This window comes from Cynocephalus volans, chromosome 1 (assembly GCF_027409185.1).
Source record: "Cynocephalus volans isolate mCynVol1 chromosome 1, mCynVol1.pri, whole genome shotgun sequence".
NCBI classification, from domain to species: domain Eukaryota; kingdom Metazoa; phylum Chordata; class Mammalia; order Dermoptera; family Cynocephalidae; genus Cynocephalus; species Cynocephalus volans.
The window spans coordinates 134,490,857-134,514,552 of NC_084460.1; positions in this window are offsets into that span (position 1 = coordinate 134,490,857).

Here is a 23,696-nt window from a genome sequence, read left to right on the forward strand (position 1 = left end):
AAAAGCAATGAAGAGAGATGTTAATCAGAATACAACAGACTATTCCCCTAATTTGAAGGAATTTCAGATTGAAAGACTTTGAGAATTGGGTGGGGAGTAACCCAACACTCAAACACAACATTGTGGATTCTAAAGATAAGGAGAAAATTCTGAAAATTTCTACAGACAATGAAGGTTACCTAAATAGGAGAAGGTGTTCACTGAATCCTTTTGAATATAATGAGTGAAAATTATACACTAATAAAACATTTCTCACAGAAAACAAAAAGTAAAAGAATGTCTTTTGGGTAAATATTGGGTAAAAAATATTTGGAGTGTTATATTCTCTACTTTGCCAAACTATCAAGAAAATCTGAGAAAAATATAAAATTAGTTTTAGATCCTCGTATTGTAATGCCAGAATTTAGATATTTATCATCCATGTACCACCCGTAACCCAGAAAGCTTGCAAGAAACTGGAGAGAAAATAAAAGAGAGTCCACTTAACAATTAATTAACATTTGGAAGGGTCTTTTTTGGAGGTAATAAATTTTTAATGCTAAAGTATCATATTTTCTTCTCTATGAGCCCATGCACATTATTCACTATATAGCGCAAAATATTTAGAAAGTCATATTGTTAATTCTTCCTATTAGCATTTGATTATCTGGAATTTGTCTACACATAGCACAGCATACTTAATGTTTAAAGAACAGAATGAAAATGCTAAAATTTGGCAACATAAAAATAGTAATATAACTAACAAATATTGACAAGTGGAATGAAGGAGAATTAAAAGAAAGGTTGAATATGCACAATTTCTTATTTTTTACAATGGTGATTCATTTGGCACTGTATTAATCTGACAAATCAGTAAATCATACATCAAGTGAGTACATTATTTGAAATTTGACAGGCAATTGAAAGAAAAACAAAAAATTAAGAGTTGTTACCTTTTGATAGTGAGCCTTGGGGATGGATATTGGAAAGAAAGGAAATCAACTAGATTTGATAAGTTATTTAATTTGTTACATAGTGTAAGTTTTTAGTTAAGTAAACAAGTTATAATAAAAGGTTTAGTAAGAAACACATTAAAGCAAATATTGTCTCTGGAATACTATAAGTAGTTCAAAAATAAAGTATAATTTTGCTTAAACATTACAAAAGTCATAACCTCAGAAAAACCTTATGATTGTTAATGTGAATGATAAGCATTGAATGAACAAAACCATTTAAAACCCAAGGGTCAAAACACTAGTAGTGTTACAAAAGTCTAGATGTAGTCATGTATTCAATAAACATTCTTTTTTTTTTCTTTGTTATTATGACCTTAAGATAAAGAGATGAACTTGTCAGGACTGAATTTCTGTATGTGACATTGAGGAGCAAAAAAAGGAAGGAAGGAAGGAAGGAGAGAAGAAAGAAAAGAAAGAAAGAAAGAAAGAGAGAGAGAGAGAGAGAGAAAAGAAAGAAAGAAAGAAAGAAAGAAAGAAAGAAAGAAAGAAAGAAAGAAAGAAAGAAAGAAAGAAAGAAAGAAAGAAAGAAAGAAAGAAAGAAAGAAAGAAGGAAAGAAAGAAGGAAAGAAAGAAAGAAAGAAAGGCCTAGCCTCCCTTTGGTTCAATTCAGTCCATAGCCTTCCTGTACGTTCTCTTTGTGCTTAGGCTAGTCAGAGTCATTTTCCGCTGCATATTACCAAGAATTCTGACTGATACTATGACATGGGGTCTGCCCCATCTTCCTGTCCAAAGCAGTAAAATGAAAAAACAAATAAAGAAAAAAGGAAAAAAAAGGTAAAAATCTTAAAAATTAAGGGACTATTTGTTTAAACAAAAGTAACATGTAAGTGGTTATATCGCAAATTCCTCAGTGGATGATGAATGACAGCAAGAAAACAAAACAACTGAATTCAGAGATTATAAGTATGGTAGTCGCCCTTATCTGCAGGGGGACTTACGTTCCAGACCCCAGTGGGCATCTGAAACTGGAGAGAGTACCAAACCTTACACATACACTATGTTTTTTCCTGTATATACACACATACCTATGATAAAGTTAACTTATAAATCAGGCACAGTAAGAGATTAACAACAATAACTTAAAATATAACAACTATAACAATACACTATAATAAAAGTTATGTGAACGTGGTCTCTCTCTTTTTCTCTCTCTCAGAATATCTTAATATTTTCGTACCACCATTGACTTTGTGAAACTGAGCCTTCTGGGCATGAGTGGATGGCTGAAATTAACTCTCTTATCAATGAATTTAAAATTTAACTACTTTCTTGATGAAATCATTCTAAAACTGTTTTGTACATTTCTCGAGCTTCTTAGGCAGAATATACCTGCCTAAGGGTATGCTTTCCTACATTCAGCTATAGGAAACTGTTGCCAGAAGCTGTGATTTCATGATAGCTCCAGCAGATCTTCAAGGACCAGAAAGGTCTTAAACAGATCTCATTTTTCTAGGGCCAATTTTCCTTCTATCTCCCTTTTAGCTTATTAGTTCTAAAAGAAATGATAGTAGAGTGGAAAAGATAAATGTGCAAGCCCTTGGAGTCAAATTGTCTGGGTTAAAAAAATCACTGTTTTGTCATTTACTAACCATATAATTTTGGCCACGAAATCTTGGCCATGTTAACTGATTTCTCTAACTCGGTTATTTTACAAGTAAATTGGGGATCACAGTAAATTTAACTCAGAAGATCATTTCCTAATTAAATATTTTTTGAATACATATTATGAACTATTTAATACTGGGTACCGGGGATACAGAAGTAAAAAGAAAAAAAGGGGGCGGGGGACAAGGGTCTGGCCAGTTAGCTTAGCTGGTTAGAGCATGTTGTTATAACACCAACGTCAAGGGTTCAGATCTCCATACTAGCTGGGAGTAAAAAAAAAAAGAGGCAAAAACCCTGCCTGATGGAGTTTGAATGTATTGTCCTCCCAGAATTCATGTGGAAATTTGATCCCCAATGTGGCCATATTGGGTGCTGTTTGACTCATGGGGGCAGATCCCTCATGAATGGATTAATGCTCTCTCTGGGTGGTGTGGTAATGAGTGAGTTCTCGCTCTATTAGTTCCCAGAGAGCTGGTTGTCTAAAAGACCCTGGTACCATTCTCCCTCCTCCTTCCTCCTTCCTCTCCTCTGTCCCAGAATCGTAAGCCAAATAAACCTTTATAAATTACCCAGTCTCCCAGGTATTCTGTTATAGCAACACAAAATGGACTGATACACTGCCCTTATAGAGCTTCAGCACAGAGTGTCAGGCACTGTTCTAAATGCAATGCATATATCATATACACATGATACCTATATATGATATATATAGCATAAATATGAGGGTACTTTAAAAACTTTGTGGAAAGATTAGTATTATCTTTTAATTCTATTTTTTTGTGAACTTTTTGAAGTACCCTTGAGTGTGTATGTTTATGTGTATATATGCTCTCTAAACCTTGACAACCACTTGATATTTCTGTTACTTTAGGCATAGAATTGTTTAGTAACCTTCTCAAGTTTACATAGGATTAAACGAACAAATGCATAGAGCTCAGAGAAGTACCTGTCATAAAGAAAGCATTAGACAGGTAGATAAATAGATAGATAATTAGTTCTTGTTTACTGTTGATATATACTTTTTTCTTCAAAAATGTAATGGTATTCAAATAATACAGAAAAACGTGAAGTGAAAAAAACAGTCCTTCCTATTGTTAAGAGCTGAGTTATAATTTATTTGATGGACTTCTCTTCCTAAGGCATAAATGAAATTAAGTCCCAGAATGGAATAAGCCAAAAATTCTGCTTGCAATCAGTATTCATTTAGAAAACATCAAGTTATTTCTAATATGAAAGAAAACCATGAGAAGGAAAGAAATGGCTTGCAGAAGGAGCAATACAAGAAATGTATAAGCAATTTCATAATTTGTATGTTTTCATCCACCTTTCTTAAGGACAATAATATGTAATAGCTCTTTTCTGTGTAGTGCGGAAAAGGAAGCTCTATTTTTGCTTAATTGGATTGACTGCCAACCAATTGTTAACTTTAAATATAAGTAGTTATTTAGTGTAACAACATACTTCAGGGCATATGCTCATTTTTATGTATGAGGAGTCACAATCATAACTCTTATGGAACCAAGAGAAGAATTATTCTCTGCATCTTTTGACACATTTTATACCAAAATTTCTCAAGAACATAGCTCCAATCTTTATCTTCTTTTTTTTCATTTTGATTTAGCCCAACTAAAAAGCTCTTAATCTCATTGTATACAAACTAGTGTTTTGCTATGTAATTACCAAGAAAATACTCTTGGTAACATGATTAACTAATAAAATTCCCCCCAGTATTTCTAACTATAATAATATATCTTTGTCTTTTAAATAAGTAAATGCTTATTGAAGAACCATAAAATGTGGTCTTTTGAGGCAAGATAATACTTAATAGATGTCATATGAATCTAAACAAAATTGTGTACAAATGTGAACTATTATATTCCAGATGTCTCCTAGCCAAAGAGAGGGTCTAATCTTGGGCGAATTATGGTGTGTGCATAATAAAGGATATACAAAGCAACTGGAGCAGAGGAAAAATTTAAGAACTTCTATTTGTATTTTTTAGCCTTAAAGTCATGTCAGGAAGAAATAAAACTTTACTAACATCTAATATTTTAATAAAATTAAGAAAGGGCTCAAAACAATTCTTGTGAATAAATTTGCATTGAAAATAAGCAGAAGTAAACATAAAAATGGAGACAACAATACCTTTCCTAGCCTAATGTCCTCTTCATCAGCCACATTAGGAGGTAGAACAATGATTACCCTATTATACCTGTCATAAAGCTTCTTTAAAAAGCGCAATTACAAAGATTATTTGAAGTGTACATTCATATCCACATCACTAATGATGAACCTCACCCTAGATGCATTTTATGCCTTGCGGTATTAGCAATTCTTGAGATATCAGCAAGGCATCTTGTGCCTTTATATATACACACATACACATACATGTATATATGTGTTTACGTGTATGTGTGTATATATAATGTATAATGTATGCATAACATACATGCACACACACGCACACACTAGGAGTGCTTCTCCAGGTTTTTTTCCTGCACGACCAAGAAGTTTGGAGAATACTGATCCTGTGAGAACAATAACCATTCTACCTCTTTATTGAAGAATGAATTTTTGAGAGATCGCCGAATCCTAACCACTAGACCACCAGGGAACTTGAAGAATGAATTTTTGAGAAGAAAGATGTCATATTCACCAGAGCTTAAAAACACAGTTTCTTTTTCTTTTTTTCACTTTTCTTATCACTTTTTTGCAGCTGGTCAGTACTAGGATCTGAAACCTTGACCTTGGTGTTATAACACCACGCTCTAACCAACTGAGCTATCTGGCCAGCCCCCAAACACATTTTCTTTGAACCAAATCAGGTTCACGGAAAAGTTTTATGTTGTGTACACACTGTTATTTTTCTTTAATTAATTGCTTACTTTTATATTATATTATATTATTTATTTATTTATTAGTTGCTTACTTTCAAACTCACGAGACTTCACATTTTAAAAAGGCAGACTTTTTTTTTTTTTCTTTTGTGAATCTCTGTTAATAATGTGCATGCTTTTCTGCCTGGGAACCATCAGCCCTCTTTAGTCAGAGAATATTCTTTTCGGTTCTCTACAGTTTCCACTATTTCCTGTGATATTATATCCAACTTGCTTCACTCATTTAGGTTACTGTTTGTATTGGAGTCTGTGAACTCCTCCCCTGATGCTAAAGAAGAAGGTACAGACACTAGATGGTAGAAGTCTGGTACCTAAAATTACCAAGTTTTTGCTTTCTGTAGACCAGAAACATATTTCTACTGTGATAAGACAGTAAAATTGGGGTATTTACTTTTTGCAGCAGTAAATAGAACAATGACTAACTAATATACACAAATATTCATGAAACAACTACAGCATGACCTGATGAATTTAGAAAACACCGTCATGTTTGCAGATAAGTACGGTGGAGAAAGAGGAATGGGTAAAGGGTCATGAAAATCGACTACGATGTATATTGAGAAGCTAAAATAAAAAATAAAATAAAGTAAAACAAACGGTTACAAAATCATATACTATTAATAAACCATGCATAGATATTTGCATATAAAATGTGAGTGAAAGAAATACCAGTTTTTCTTCTCTTTAACGTTATATTGCTTTTATATATATTTTTAAAAGTTTATTGACATACAAAGAAAAGAAAACACTGTCATGTTTGCAGGTAAATATGGTAGAAAAATAATCAACTGAAATTATACCTGAAGATACAGGTTGTGCCCATGGAAAGAATAAACTAGATTTGAAAAACATTTTTTTTCCTGTGAAATCGGTTACATTTTCTTATTTTTAGAAAATAAAACTAGATGATGTCAATGGAGTGCACATAAACAAAGAGCAAAGTGACAGATTAAACTATGGCCCTGCTTTTCTGTCACATCAGAGTCAAAGACTTTTTAAAAAAATAAAAATAAAATAAGGTTAAGGCCATGTTTTAAAATTTGAAACTCATAGAAACATCTGTAACTGGGGTATCAAAATCATTCATCGCCTCCCACTCTCAGATTTGTACCCTCTTTTTATTTTTATTTTTTAAATTTTTTGTTTTTGTTGGATGGCTAGTACATGGAAATGAACCCTTGACCCTGAAGTTATGACACCATACTCTAATCAGCTGAGCTAAACAGCCAGCTTCCCTCTTTTATTTTTAGCATCCATTCATGCAACACCTTGACAAATATGGAGGAGAAAAAACATAATGTCCTTTCTAGATTAAATAAATCTAAAACATGTATTTGCCAGGGACAGGGTTTAAGAAAAACCCTAAGCTGTAAATTATTGTCAAATTCACTTAATTCCAAAATAAGATGTGAGGTGAAATAAACAAACAAATAAAAAACAAAAACACATTTAAACCCCCATGGGTCAACTGCAAAGAGGAATAAATAGATTAGAATGGAGCTGACCCACCATGTGTGCTGTATCTCGGGTGGGAGAGATGGCCTCAATACTATGTAGAGGAGGTTGTGTATTGATTCTTTTTGTTTGACATGAAGCATATGCACAGGTGTGCATATGTGTGCATATGTGTGCATGCGTGTGCATGTGCCTTGGACATGAGTATAGGAATGGATATGAGGTCAGTCTGTGTCTATAAAGGTCAGAATAGAGTTGGTCAGTCCTGCAAAACAGAAGAAACAAAGGAAAATGTCAGATGAGCAGGAGAAAGAAATTGGAGTGAGGCATCAAGGCAGAAATTCTGGAAGAAACTTGCTGCTCATCTCCAGTCACACAATTGTTTGTTACGGGAAGATCATCCAGAGCCTGAGGCAGCACTGAACCTGGCGGGGGAGTTAAAGAGCCTATTTTTTTTTTTATTAAAGTGAAACATATTTGGTTATACATATTTGTGGGTTACAGAGTTGAATATCAACACATTCAATACGTGATGACTGAATCAGCATAATTATCATATTCATCACTACAAAACATAATCATTTTTTGTGACCCTTTACCAATTTCTTGCCAACCCCCGTGCCCCCTCCAGTGACCTCAGTCTTGTTCTCTCCTTTTCAAAGTTTAATGTATTATTGTGATTGTTGTATCTTTCTTTCTTTCTTATTTATTTATTTATTTGTTTTTAAATTTTTTTTTTAGTTCTCCCTTATAAGTGAGGACAGGCAGTATTTCTCTTTCTGTGCCTGGCTTATTTCACTTAATATAAGTTTCTCCAAGCTCATCCATGTTGCTGTGAATGGCAGAATTTCATTTTTTAATTAAGGCAAGAGTAGTATTCCATCATGTATACATACCACAATTTTTCTTATCCAGTCTTCTGTCAATGGACATATAGGTTGGTTATATATCTTGGCTATTGCAAAGAGAGCTGCAATAAACATGGAGGTGCAGGTATCCCTTCGAAATGAAGATTTTCATTTCTTTGGGCATATACCCAGCAGTGCGAATGCTTGATTATATGGCAGTTCTATCTGTAATTGTTTGAGGAAACTCCATGCTGTTTTCCATAATGGCTGCACTAATTTACACTCCCACCAACAAAGTATAAGGGTTCCCCTTCCTCCACATTCTTGTCAGCATTTTCAATTCTGTCTTTTTGGTAATAGCCAGTCTAACTAGGGTAAAATGGTATATCAATATGGTTTTGATTTGCATTTCCCAGATGCTTTGTGATGTTGAGCATTTTTTCATGTACCTGTTGGTCATATGTATACCTTCCTTTGAGAAATGCCTATTCAGCTCTTTTTCACATTTTTAAATCAGGTTTCTTATTTTTTTTTTTATTATTAAGTTGTTTGCATTCCTTGTATATTCTCCCATTCTGTAGGTTGTCTTTTCACTCTGTTTATTGTTTCCTTTGCTGTGAAGAAGCTTTTTAGTTTTATATAATCACACTTGTTTATTTTTTTCTTATGTTGCCTGTGGTTTTGAGGTGTTATTCAGAAAGTCTTTACTAAGTCCTGTATCCTGAAGTGTTTCTCCTATGTTTTCTTCTAGGAGTTTTATAGTTTAAAATGTCCATACTACCCAAGCAATCTACAGATTCAATGCAATCCCCATCAAAATATCAATCACATTCTTCCCAGAAACAGAAAAAAAACAATCCTAATGTTCATAAGAAGCAACAAAAGACCCTGAATAGCTAAAGCAATCCTGAGGAAAAAAAAATAAAGCTAGAAGCATTGCACTACCTGACTTCAAATTATACTACAAAGCTACAGCAACCAAAACAGTGTGGTACTGGCAAAAAAGCATACTCATGGATCGATGGAACCACATAGAGAACCCAGAAATCAATCCATGCACTTACAGCCAACTGACCTATGACAAAGGCACCAAGAACATACACTGGGGAAAGGACAGCATCTTTGGCAAATGGTGCTGAGGAAAACTGGACATTTATGTGCAGAAGAATGAAACCAGACCTGCACCTCTCACCATATGCCAAAATCAACTCAAAATTGATTAATTAAAGACATATATAAGACCTGAAACTATAAAAAGCTTTAACCTCAAAGATCAGATTGACAGAGAGACAAAGAGCTAAATATAACACTGTGGGAAACCAGCACTGCCACACCTTGAACTCTGCTCACTGCCTCTCTGAGTCATTGATTTTAGCTGCTTCTTTGAAGCACCAAAAGATTTCCCAAGCACCCACAAGAACAGGTTGATTGCCTGATCTAATATACTCTAGGCTGTGACAAAAAACATGCACAGGAGCTCCACATTAATAGAAAGCCATGACAGATCAAGATAGAAATTTCATATTCTCCACTAACATAGAACTTCTTCCCTCTTGTTTTTCTGAGCATAAAATTGGAATTTTTAAAAAACTGTATGATCTTTAGGACTTAGAATAGTTCCACAAATTGGATTAGATTTCCCACTTGTTGATCTATAATTCAGATAATCTCTGAAACTCCCTTGTACTCAGAAAATTCTCTGTTTTTACATACAAGTCAATTTTGTGCAGAAGACAAATTAAAGGACTTCAGTATATATTTCTTGCAGCATACAAATTTAATGAACTTAAAGTAAGACTTTTATTTAGGGCATTAAAGTTTCCAAAACTTCACTATTTTTTATTCAGTCCTTTATTTATTCATTTGCTTACTAATTTAATAGAGATTTGGGGGCACATACATTACTCTAGGTATTGAAGTTTCAAAATTAAGACATAGCAACTGACCCCCAAGAATCTTCAAGATTAATAAGAAAGGCAAACACTTACTAAGGGCTTTGGAAGCATCTTAATTTAAAGAACCAAAAACCAGTGAGTTAGGTTGTACAGAGAAAGCAGAAAAAAAAATGGACTTAATGGGGGTATTATTGGATTTTAATCATTATAATAGTCATTAAAATATTTCCTTTTAAACCACTATCCTGAGTTTATTCCTCTTTTTTTTTTTTTCTTGTTGGCTAAATAGTAATTTGAGAAATAGGATCGCAAAGCCATGTAGGTTGACTTCATTTGCCAGCATTTCAAACATTTTAAAATATTTTACCTATTATTACTAATAGGGAAATATTACCCTGTGTAGAGGGCTGCAGAAATATTGAAGTGAAAAAGATTGTCAAATATATACCACAAACATGATTTAAAAGTACTTGGGTCTTGCTAATATGATGAGTTATTGATAAAGTCAGCACCTCAGTCTCTACCTTATGATTCCCAAATCATTAACTCTTTAGTCACACAATTTCAGAACAATTTATAAATGATGCTAATAAATCTGTTTTGTGACCTCATAGGAATTTCATGTAATTCCCTCAAATTGTCCTCAACATTACCTGAAATAAGATCTTCTAAAAATCTCTTTGCTCAGAATAATCTAGGAAAGAGTGAAAAATATTAATTGTTGGTACTAATGTACTGTAGGTGTAAGGGCAAAAAAAGAGGAGGTTGCATATATTGTTAAGAAAATTATTTGGGAGGCTACAGGCTGAGATGGCTCCAGCTCTTCGGTAAAGATTTTTTCTCATCTTTGGTTAACTTTATTCCTAAATATTTTATTTATTTATTTTTTGGTGGCTATTGAAAATACTATACTACAAATACTATACTACAAAGCTATAATACCCAAAACAGCAAGGTACTGTCATAAAATCAGACACACGGATCAATGGAATAGAATAGAGAACCCAGAAATCAATATATACACCTACAGACATCTGATCTTTAACAAAGGCACAAAGTCTACACACTGAGGAAGAGACTGCCTCTTCAGAAAATGGTGCTAGGAAAACTGGATATTCATATGTAGGAGAATGAAACTAGACCTGTACCTTTCACCATATACCAAAATCAACTCAAAATGGATTAAAGAATTAAATATACTTCCTGAAACAGCCCAAATCCTTAAAGAAAACATAGGGGAAACATTCCAGGAAGTAGAAGTAAGAGTGGGTACAGACTTCATGAATATGACCCCAAAAGTACAGGCAACCAAAGGAAAAATAAACAAATGGGATTATATCAAATTAAAAAGCTTCTGCACAGTAAAAGGAACAATCAACAGAGTGAAAAGACAACCAACAGAGTGGGAGAAAATATTTGCAAAATATACATCTGACAAAGGATTAATATCCAGAATATATAAGGAACTCAAACAACTTCACAGCAAACAAATAACCCAATTTAAAAAATGGTCAAAGGAGCTGAACAGACATTTCTCAAAGGAAAATATACGAATGGCCAGCAGACACGTGAAAAAATGCTCAACATCACTCAGCATTTGGGAAATGCAAATCAAAACCACTTTGAGATACCATCTCACTCCAGTTAGGATGGCTGAGATCCAAAAGACTGAGAATGATAAATACTGGTGAGGTTGTGGAGAAAAAGGAACTCTCATACACTGTTGGTGAGACTGCAATATGGTGTAGCCTGTATGGAAAGTGGTATGGAGGTTTCTCAAACAGTTATGGATAGATCTACCATATGACCCAGCTATTCCACTGCTGAGAATATACCCAGAGAAATGGAAATTATCATGCCAAAGGGGTACCTATAACTCCAATGTTTATTGCAGCACAATTTACAATAGCCACGAGGTGGAACCAGCCCAAATGTCCATCATCAGATGAGTGGATAAGGAAACTGTGGTATATTTACACAATGGAATACTACTCTGCTATAAGAAAGAATGAAATACTATCATTTGCAACAACATGGATGGACCTAGAGAGAATTATATTAAGTGAAACAAGTCAGGCACAGAAAGAGAAATATCACATGTTCTCACTTATTTGTGGGAGCTATAAATAAATAAATAAATAAATAAATAAATAAATAAATAAATAAACAAACAAATAAAGGGTGGGGGGGAAGAAGACACAACAATCACAATTCCTTGAGCTTGTTAAGACAACTGAACAGATATGATGTAGTGAGGGGGGAAGGGAGAGAGGGAGGGGGAAAGAGGAATTGGTATAGGATAATAAAAATCAACTACAATGTATATTGAGAAGGTAAAATTTAAAAAAATAATAAAAAATAAATTATTTGGGAGGCTCCAGGCTGAGATAGCTCCAGCACTTGTGTTCCTATGTTAGCAAACAGAAACCCAATGTAATGTAAATAGTAAAATAAAACTTAAGCTTACAATATCAGAAACCACCAACTAACCTCTAACTCAAGACTTTACCAATCAGAAACCACCAATTAACCTCTAAAGACTTTTCACTTTAACCAATCAAGTATTTTCTTTGTCTTGCCTCCTCAAACACTCTGTAAAAGTTTTTCCTTTATGGCCCCTGGATGGAGCTCAATGGCTTGCCATCTGGTGCTACCCAATTCTTGAATCTCTGTATATTCAAACTCTTTAAAATTTGAATGTGCCTTTTGATAATATATATAAATGAAACAAAACATTTTTATATTTAACATCCATCACAATAATAAGTCTAGGTGGTCTGAAGTAAAATGTATTTGTATACATCTTAAATGTAGTAATTAGTAAACAGTAAATGGACAATCATAAAAGACACTTTAAAAATAGGCTATATTTACATTAATATAAAACTAGATTTAAAATGCACACAAAAGGGTGTCACATAGTAATTTATACTAAAGGAAACATCATATTCAAACAATATTAATCATTTCAACCAAAATTTGTAGATTTATTTTGTCTTCTAATTGAATTTTATTTGTAAAATGTCATAAAATAAAGATAAGAAGAAATAAATGAATGGTCTTACATATTTGTTGCAGCAATGCAATTTTTTCTTAAGAGAAGCCATATGAAGCTCTTATAATGTAGTCACAGAAACTAGAAAACTTAGAACAGCAGACTGAATAGAAGGAAAGAAGCATTAAAGCATAGTGGTTAGGGGTTAGGCTCTGTAGTCAGACTGCCTAGATTCAAATCCCAGTTCTGCCATTTTCTAGCTGTGGGACTTGTGTGAGCAAGAAATTACCCCCTATGTAACTCAGTTTCCTCATTCATATTCCATAGTACTCCACAGGTATACTGTAAGATGAAATGACTTTGCTACTACTCCTACTATTACTACAATTACTACCACTACCACCTTTCCCAGTACCACTGCTGCTACTGCTACAGGATAACAAAGAAGGAGAGAAATGTTGTAGAAGTCAGAAAAAGGCAGGAATTGTCACAAGGACGCCATATTTCTAAAGTAATAGAGTACACGGAGACTAATGCAGTTAAAGACTCAGAAGTAGTGAACAGAAGTTAGAGTGGGAACCATTCCAGAGCCTATTATTTGGATATTCTAATTTGTATCCCAGCAGGCTCTTCTAGACCCAGCAGTGTTTCAGCTGTGGCTGGAGGGCGAGTAGTTAACTATGACTGGGGAAAAATACAAGTATTAAAGTCATTAGGTGGTCTGCATCCAATTATTGCAGTAAACAATCAAATGATATTGTTTATTGCAAGAACATAGTTTTCTCATTTTTAAGATTAAGGTATTGCAGAGGACTCTGAAATCTGAGTTTTAGTATTGAGAGTTCTTAGGAGGTATAAGTCTGCATAGTTTGTCTGTATTAATAATTAGAACTCAAACAAAGTGCAGAAAAAATCAGTGTTATAAATGTATTTAAATAATACTAACCTTAACTCACTTTAATGTAAGGATGTCTAAATATCCAAATAAGAACATAAAGTTAACAATATTACAAGCATAGTCATGAGATGATCAAAGACCAAGGTTTTGGATTCATTCCTCAGACTGAATAGAGTTTCAAATTTGGGGCTTGGGATCCAGAATGCCTTGACTTGAAAAGCACAATGGAACAGTTTCTGCTGAGTTCAGTAAATAACTTTAAAAGAGAAAAGCAAAATGCCATTTCTTAAGGTTTCTACCTCTATGTAAAAAGTAATAGAATACAGGACCTTACATTAGTTATGTGCCCTGCCCTCTAAGACAGGAGAGAACAGAGAGTTTTAGCAGAATCTCACCATTAATAAAGGGTATGTGAAAGATTTACACAATCTGAAGAGAAACCAGAGTATTACAATTTAATTATACAGCCAATCCTATATCTCCCAACACAAATAAAATTCCTCAAAAATAATTTCAAGTAAAATAAATAACTAAATAAATAAAGGGCATGCATGTGAATGGAAATTAGCTTGACATATCCCCAGGAAACTGAAGGTAGACAGGGATAAGTTTGGGGTCTGTCCAAATTGAGGGAGGTTTCCTATCAGTCATGCCAGTGTAACTTTTACTTTAACAATTGAGGGATGATTAAATGAAAAAAACACCTTCAGGTAGATTTTATTATTTTTATTTTTTGGTAGCTGGCCAGTATGAGAATCTGAATCTTTGACCTTGGTGTTATAACATCTCACTCAACCAACTGAGCAAATCAGCCAGGCCTAGATTTTATTATAGTGTCTATGTAATTGCTGCCTCTCCCACTCTATTGACATGAATCTTGACTATGTGTCTTGCTTTGGTCAATAAGATGTTAGTAAAGTGTTATAAGTGTGCTGCATTAGAGCAGAAGATTGAAAAGCTCTCACATGGTTCTGTCACTGTACTTTTCTCTCTGCCATAACAATAGCATGTCCCTGAGAGAGATTGCTCCTGTAGTGTGGGATCCAAAATGCAGCAAAACCAAAGCTGACAAGTAGTAGAAATAGACATGAGCAAGATATAAAACTTTTGTCAAAAGTCATTGAGATTTTGGGATAGTTTGTTATTACAGAGCAAGCTAGTAAAGACCAATTAATACAATTCTTTCTCCAGCAAAGACACTTTTATCTAGCTACATTGGAATGCATTGTTCCTAGTAAAACCATCTTTTAGAAGGCAATGTCTGTGTCAATCTGAATTCACTATTAAATTTTGCCTGAAATATCCATGTGTCCTCTAATAACAACTACTTGCCTAATAGAACCAGAAATTATGCAATTTTTCTTTTTTTTTTTTTTTTACCAGAGCCAAAGGTTAATCATGAATAGGAGTAATAATTTGTTTGGCATAGTATAATGTTAGAAATAGAAAAGTAATTTCATTTTTATCTGGAGAAAAATGAAACCTTTATTTTAAAGTAAAATATTTTAAGTGTAATGGAATTAATTTTGCAATTATTCATATTGATGCTTGGAATGAATTGGCATGTGATTTCTGTTCCATCTCCCACTACTGTTTCATTACTTTTTGAAGAGACAGATTGGCATTCCACATGACCTTTGAACACAAAGGGAAAACATTTTCAGTAGGTTGAATGACAACTGTAAATAGTATGGATCAGCAAAAATAAATTCAAATTACTTTCCTTGGAAGTACAAACACTATGAATAACTACAAATTCTACAATTATGGTTGGCAAATCGATGATTCTGACTTACTCTCCCCATATAACATATTCTTTGAGTCTGGAGGACAATTTCCAGGGAGACAGTTCCAAAAAGTAATGGATTAGTTCTAAACAAGAAAAGTAACCAGAGCCTTTAGAAAAATAAGAGAAATTCAGGACTGGAAAACACAAGCGGACAAAAAAAGTTGCTGTCACGGGTGCTTTGAAGATAATTACATACCTTTTGGACACCCATTGACCGCACCTATTTTTGCTATTTTAGAAGGAAGTTAAAAAGAAGCCATGGGCTGTTATATCTATAGTTTTAACCTCACTGTTTGACTTCTTGGCCCTTTCAGATCTGTTTCATAGAGGCTTATGAAACCCACTGTTCACTGAGAAAAGAAGAATAAAGCGGTGAATAAGCTGGTTTACCACAGTTATTGCCTCTGATCCCACAACAATAAGGTTATGTTTGTCAGGCTTATGTTATAGTAAAAAAATCACAAATCTCTATCTCTTATTCATACTATTATCCCATGCAGATTAGCCAAAGATTCTGTTCCGTAAAGTCTTTCAGAAACCCAGGTTCTTGAAGAATCTGTTATCTGTCTTACAGATACACTATCTGGAACACATGATTCTCAAGTTTCTCAGGTATAACAACCATAGGGAAAAAACATGCTGGAGAGCCATTTACCATCAGATAAAATGCTTTGGTCCAGAAAAGATGCATGCAACAAACCATTAGCGAGAAGTAATCACATTGCCTTGCTAATTTTAGGAAAGTAGGGATGTAAAATCATCCTCCCATTTGCCTAAAAGGATAAGAGAACTAGTTATGAATAAGCTTCAGAGAATTTGACCACAGAAGTGAACAGAGTCCCATCTTAAAAAACCTATTGGGAATCTTGCAATGAAAAGACACAACTACCAAACAAATATAATTAATGATGGTACCATTGTAAGAAGAATTTTGGAAAATCTATGATCCAGAATAGAATTTTTGCCTTAGAGAATTGTCATTAAACCTGCATCTTAAACATCAGTCATCCATCCATTGTTTCAAAATGCTGTTCTGGTCATAGGTATTTTATGTTATTATTATTTTCTAAATTTTTTTATTTGAATCTACACAACGCAATTGTACGTACTTATGGGGTACAATCTGATGTCTTGATACATATGTATGCTGTATAATAATCAGATCAGCTTAGTTAAAGTATCAATTACCTTATGCATTTATCATTTCTTTGTGGCAAAAACATTCAAAGCCTCTCCTCTAGGTATTATGTAATATACAAAACTTAACTGTTAACCATAGTCACCCTTTTGTGCAATAGAATATCAAAACATTTCACCTGTTTAGTTGTTATCTTGTACCCATCGACCAACCTTTCTCTATTTTCCCTCATCCTGCCCCTTTCCAGTTTCTGGTAACCACTGTTCTATGCTGTGTCATAAGGTATTTTCACTGTTATTAAACTGAGAAACAGATATGGTCTTTTTGAAAAATCAGAAGCCTATATCTGTAGTCAAACTCTTTAAAGTAAAAAGGATTGTAGCAAAAATTTTTAAAAAGAAAAGAAAAGAAATAATTTTCCAATATTTGGATATTGGCATTGATAGAGAAAGAAGAGGAGAAAATTGGTGGGAGAGAAATGTTTACTGAATGCAAGACACTCACGGAGCTTGAGAGAGATGAGTTGCATCATGCTGAGGAATTTTCCTTTATTCTTTCTGCTATGAAACTAGGCAAGAACAAAGAGAGAAAAATCTGCAAAAATCTCAATATCTCTTAGTTGATCCAGAATGCTAGGAAGTTGTATATGCCACTTATAATAGAAACATAGTAGCAGAATGAGTTAGTTTAACTCATGCTTATGCGTAAAAACTAGATCATGGACCTGGGCATCAGTGAATTTTAAAATCTCCATTATGTGAATACAAGGTAGAAGCATTAGCAGTGGAAGCACTGGGAGAAGGGATCATGTCTTGTATTCTTTCTCCAGAGTCTAGCATAATCCCTAGCATATAGTAGACACTCAATAAATATTTGCTGAATAAATGAATGTAGATGGAATGAGCATATTTTTAAAAACTTTGTAAAATGTAAAGCACTTCTTACACAGAAGCCGACAAAGGTTTAAGATGAGAAGAATTATATTGATAATATTAAAATGAGTTAAAGTACCTGTTAATCAACCTTTCTTCAACATTGATTGGACAGACAAGGGAGACATGCTGATTAATTTTCTACTGGTGAACACAATTACATAATTAAATGTAAGGTTGTTCTCTTCCTCGTTCTGAGAGCCGTGATACAGCTGGTATTAGCACTCGAGAAAGTGTGACCCACTATTCATTTAGATGCCTAAATTTTCACAGTTACATCTGTCTGGTGAGAGCTATAATTAAACAACACTTTATAACAGTAATTAAATATAATGACCACTATGATAACATACTCAGTACTCTGGTTTAACTCTCATAATTTCTTTCTATTTGACAGTTTTTACTCTTCCTTTTTAAAAATTAATTAACTGGCTTTAACAGACAGATAAAAATCATATGTATTTGCCATGTACAGTATGATGTTTTGAAATATGTATACATTGTGGAATAGCTAAATATGATTAATTAACATACTTATCTTTAATTTTTGTATTGAGAACACTTAAAATCTACTCTCAGCAATTATCAAGAATACACTACATAGTTATTAACTATAGTCACACATTGTGCAATAAATTTCTTGGACTCATTCCTCCTATCTAACCAAAATTTTGCATCCTTTGACTAATATCTCTCCACCATTTTCTACCTCCACCCACCCCCAGATGGTTACAACACCATTCTACTCTCTACTACTATGAAATCAACTGTTTTGGATTCAACATATAAGTGAGATCATGCAATATTTGTCTTTCTGTGCCTGGCTTGTTTTAATTAAAAAAATGTCCTCCAGATTTTTTGATGCTGTCACAAATGGCAAGATTTCCTTTTCTTTATTTTAAGGCTGACTGGTTGTCGGGCCTTAAAAACTAAAGCCACCTTAAGTGGCGCCATTATGGGCCCACAAGGGCGTATTAATGTGGCAGCCTAAGACGGCACCATGAGGAAGTAGGGTGGGAGTGTCTGTGGGAACCTTGCCTTAGCCCTTATTGGCCAAATACACACTTCAGTCGTGAACACTGTGTGATTGCAATAGCTAGGCACTGAGACAGGATGCATGCTCTTGACCTTTAAGCTGATTGGATTATGTTAAAATCTCCCCTCCCCATATGCCTATAAAAGCAAGTGTTTGTGTGATAATAAATGGAACTGCTCGACAGAACCCCCGCTGCGTCTGAGTGTCCCTTAACCAAGCTGGTTGGGGCCGGCGTCTGTGCTCACCTCTCTTTATGGCTCTCTTCCCCCGTCTCCTTCCAAAGGGGACTGGAGGGAAAGAGGAATCCGGGCCATTCGCTCGCCCACCGAAAGGAACGAGGCTAGGGCTGTTCGGGTCAGCCGGCGGCGGACCCGACAAGTGGTATTTCACTGCATAGATATACAACATTTTCTTTATCTATTCATCCCTTGATGAACACTTTAGTTCATTTCATATCTTGGCTCTTTGTGAATAGTGCGGGATGCAGACATCTCTTTGACATACTGATTTTATTTCCTTTGGATATATATGCAGGAGTGGGATTGCTGAATCATATGGTAGCTCTATTTTTAATTTTTGAGAAGTCTCCAATCTGTTCTCTATAATGGCTGTACTAATTCATATTCCCACCAACGGTGTCCAAGAGTTCCCACTTGTTCACATCCCCACCAACATTTGTTATCTTTTGTGGTTTTGATAACAGACATAACAGGTGTGAAGTGAAGTCTCATTGTGGTTTTAGTTTGCATTTCTCTGATGATAAGTGATGTTGAGAATATTTTCATATACCTGTTGGCTATTTGCAAGTCTTCTTTTGAGTTTTTGGCCCATTTTTTAATTGGGTCATTTTCTTGCTATTGAGTTGTTTAAGATCTTTATATATTTGGATATTAACCCCTTATCAGATTTGCGGTTTGCAAGTTTTCTCTCATTCCATAAGTTGTCTCCTCATTATGTTGATTGCTTCCTTGGCTGTGCAGAAGCTCTTTAATTTGATGCAACCCCATTTGTCTATTTTTGCAATTGTTGCCTGTGCTATTCGTGTCATATCCAAAAACTCATTACCAAGACCAACGTCATGGGGCTTTTCTCCTATGCTTTCTCCTAGAAATTTTACAGTTTCAAGTCTTATATTTAAGTCTTTAATCTATTTTGAGTTGATTTTTGTACATGTTGTGAGATAAGGGTCTAATTTCATTCTTGTATATGTGGATATACAATTTTTGTAACACCATTGTATTAGTCCATTTTGTGTTGCTATAACAGAAATACCTGAGAATGGGTAATTTATAAAGAACAGAGCTTTATTTGGCTTATAATTCTGGGACAGCTGCATCTGGTGTGGGCCTCAGGCTGCTTCTACTCATGGCAGAAAGCAGCAGGCAGCCAGTGGGTACAAACAAATCACATGGCAAGAAGAAGCAGAGGGGGCGGGCAGGGCCTTTTAAACAAGCAGATTAACAAAAAAAAAAAGGAGAGAGAAGATCCAAATAACAAAAATCAAAAATGAAAAGGGAGACATTACAACTGAACCACAGAATACAAAGAATTATTAGAGACTATTATAAACAACTGTATGACAACAAATTTGACAATCTGGAAGATATGGATAAGTTTTTAGACACACATAAATTACCAAGACTGAACCAAGAAGAGATAGAAAACCTGAACAGACCAATAACAAGCAAGGAGATTGAAGCGCTAATTAGCAATCTTCCACCAAAAAAAGAAGCCCAGGTCCGTATAGCTTCACAGCTGAATTCTATCAGACTTTTAAAGAGGAGTTAATACAAATTCTTATGAAACTGTTCCAAACAATTAAAACAGATGCTACTCTCCCAAACTCATTCTATGAGTCCAACATGACTCTGATACCATAACCAGATAAAGACACAACAAAAAAAGAAAATTACAGGCCAATATCCTTGATGAAACCAGATGCTAAAATCCTCAACAATATATTAGCAATTAGAATCCAGCAACATATTAAAAAAAAATTATACACTGTGATCAAACAGGATTCATCCCAGGGATACTAGGATGGTTCAACATACGAAAGTCAATAAATGTGATACATCACATCAACAAACTCAAGTACAAAGACCATATGATCATCTCAATTGATGCTGAAAAAGCATTCGACAAAATTCAACATTCCTTCATGATAAAGACTCTCAACAAATTAGGTATAGAAGGAAAATATCTTAACACAATAAAAGCCATTTATGACAAGCCCACTGCCAGTATTATTCTGAATGGGGAAAAATTGAAGGCCTTCCCTTTAAGGACAGGAACAAGACAAGGATGTCCACTCTCACCACTTCTATTCAACATAGTATTGGAGGTACTAGCCAGAGCAATCAGGCAAGAGAAAGAAATAAAGGGAATCCGATGGAAAAGATGAAGTCAAACTTTCCCTATTTGCAGATGACATGATACTATATATAGAAAAACCTAAAGACTCTTTCAAAAAACTCCTAGAGCTGGTTAATAACTTCAGTAATGTTGCAGGATACAAAATAAATGCCTCCATATCAGTAGCATTTATATACTCAAATAATGAATTAACAGAAAGAGAAATAAAGAAAGTACATCCATTTACAATTGTCACCAAAAAAATACGATACCTAGGGATCAATTTAACCAAGGAGGTGAAAGACCTCTACAATGAGAATTACAAACCACTTCTTTTTTTTTTTTTTTGTCTTTTTCGTGACCGGCACTCAGCCAGTGAGTGCACCGGCCATTCCTATATAGGATCCGAACCCGCAGCGGGAGCGTCGCCGCGCTCCCAGTGCTGCACTCTCCCGAGTGCACCATGGGCTCGGCCCTACAAACCACTTCTGAAAGAAGTTAAAGAAGACACAAAAAGATGGAAAGATATTCCATGCTCTTGGATTGGAAGAATTAACATTGTGAAAATGTCTATACCACCCAAAGCAATCTACAGATTCAATGCAATCCCCATCAAAATACCAATGAAATTCTTCACAGAAATGGAAAAAATAATCTTACCTTTCATATGGAAAAACAAAAGGCTCTGAATAGCCAAAGCCATCCCGAGCAAAAGAAAAAAAAAAAAAAAGCCAGAGACATAACTCTGCCTGACTTCAAATTATACTACAAAGCTGTTGTAACCAAAACAGCATGGTACTGGTATAAAAATAGACATTCAGAACAGTGGAGTAGAATTGAGAACCCAGAAATCACTTCTCAGGCTTATAGCAATCTGATATTGGACAAAGGCAACAAAAATCTACATAGGGGAAAAGATTGCCACTTCAACAAGTGGTGCTGGGAAAACTGGATATCCATATGCAGAGGAATGAAACTAGATATGCATCTCTCACCATACACTAAAATCAACTCAAAATGGATTAAAGAACTAGGTATAAGACCCAAAACTGTAAAATTACTGAGGGAAAATATAGATGAAACACTTCAGCAGTTAGGTCTGGGCACAGGCTTTATGAACATGAGCCTGAAATCACAAGCAGCAAAAGAAAAAATAAGCAAATGAAACTATATCAAAATAAAGTTTCTGCACAGCAAAAGAAACATTCAACAGAGTGAAAAGGCAACCTACAGATTGCGAGAAAATTTTTGCCAACTATGCATCTGACTGGTGACTAATATCCAGAATATACGTAGAGCTCAAGCAATTATACAGTAAAAAAATAAATGACCCAATTAAAAAATGGGCAAAGGAGCCTAATAGACATTTTTCAAAGGAAGACAAACAAATGGCCAAGAGATACATGAAAAAATGCTCAACATCACTAGTCATCAGGGAAATGCAAGTTAGAACAACATTGAGATACCACCTCACTCCAGTTAGACTGGCTATAATAAAAAGATGGTGAATAACAAATGCTGGTGAGGCTGTGGAGAGAAGGGAACACTACTGCACTGTTGACAGGACTTTAAATTAGTACAACCATTTGGAAAACAATTTGGAGGTTTCTCAAATAACTACAGATATATCTTCCATATGATCCAGCAGTCCCACTTTGGGTATATATCCAGAGGAATGGAAATCATCATGTCAAAGAGATACCTGCACTCCCATGTTTACTGCAGCACTGTTGACAATAGCCCAGATATGGAGCCATCCTAAATGTCCATCAATAGATGATTGGATAAGGAAACTGTGGTATATATACACTATGGAATACTACTCTGTCATAAAAAAGAATGAAATACTCCCATTTGCAACAACATGGATGAACCTGGAGAAACTTATGTTAAATGAAACAATCAAAGCACAGAGGGATAAATATCACATGTGCTCACTCGTGTGTGGGAGCTAAGAGAGAAAGGAAGGCAGGAAAGAAAGACCACAGTAGTGCAGTGATCCAACAGAGGGAGGGAACATTCCTAGGGCTACAAATTGGAGTTGAGGGGAGAGGGGGAGGGGCAGGGAGGTTGAGGGAAAATTTGGATGGGACAAAGGGTACAAAAGTAATTTCTGGTAATGGGTATGCTGCCAGAATGAATCTGACCTTCACATAATGGGCAGGAGGGGGGACAATCAGCTTTGTATCTCATGAATATTTGTAATAAATAAATAAATAAATAAATAAATTTTAAAAATAAAAATAAAATAATCAACCAGCTCTCACAGGAACTAATAGAGCTAGAACTCACTCATTACTTCCCCCACCTAGGGAGAGCACTAATCTGTTCATGAGGGATCTGCCCCCATGACTCAAACAGCTTCCAGCACTGTCACATTGGGAATCAGATTTTCATATGAGTTTTAGTGGGGAGAACACATCCAAACTCCATCATTCCACCCTTGGCCCCCCAAAACTCATGTCCCTCACATACAAAATACAATCATTCCAACCCAACGGTCCCAATGTCTTATCTTGTTCCAGCACAAACTTAAAAGTCCAAAGTCCAAAGTCTCATCTGAGACCAAACGCAAAAGTCCTTCCAGCTGTGAACCTATAAAAATCAAAAATAAATGTATCTACTGACAAGATACAATTATGGAACAGACATTGGGTACACATTCCCATTCCAAAAGGGAGGAATAGGTCAAAAGAAAGGAGAAACAGGCCCCAAACAAGTCCGAAACCCAGCACGGCAGACATTAAGTCTTAAAGCAATCTTCTCTGACTCCAAGTCTTGCATCCTGGGCACAATGGGGCATCTGGGCCCCCAAAGCATCTGGCAGCCTCACTTCCAAAGCTCTGCCAGGCACAGCC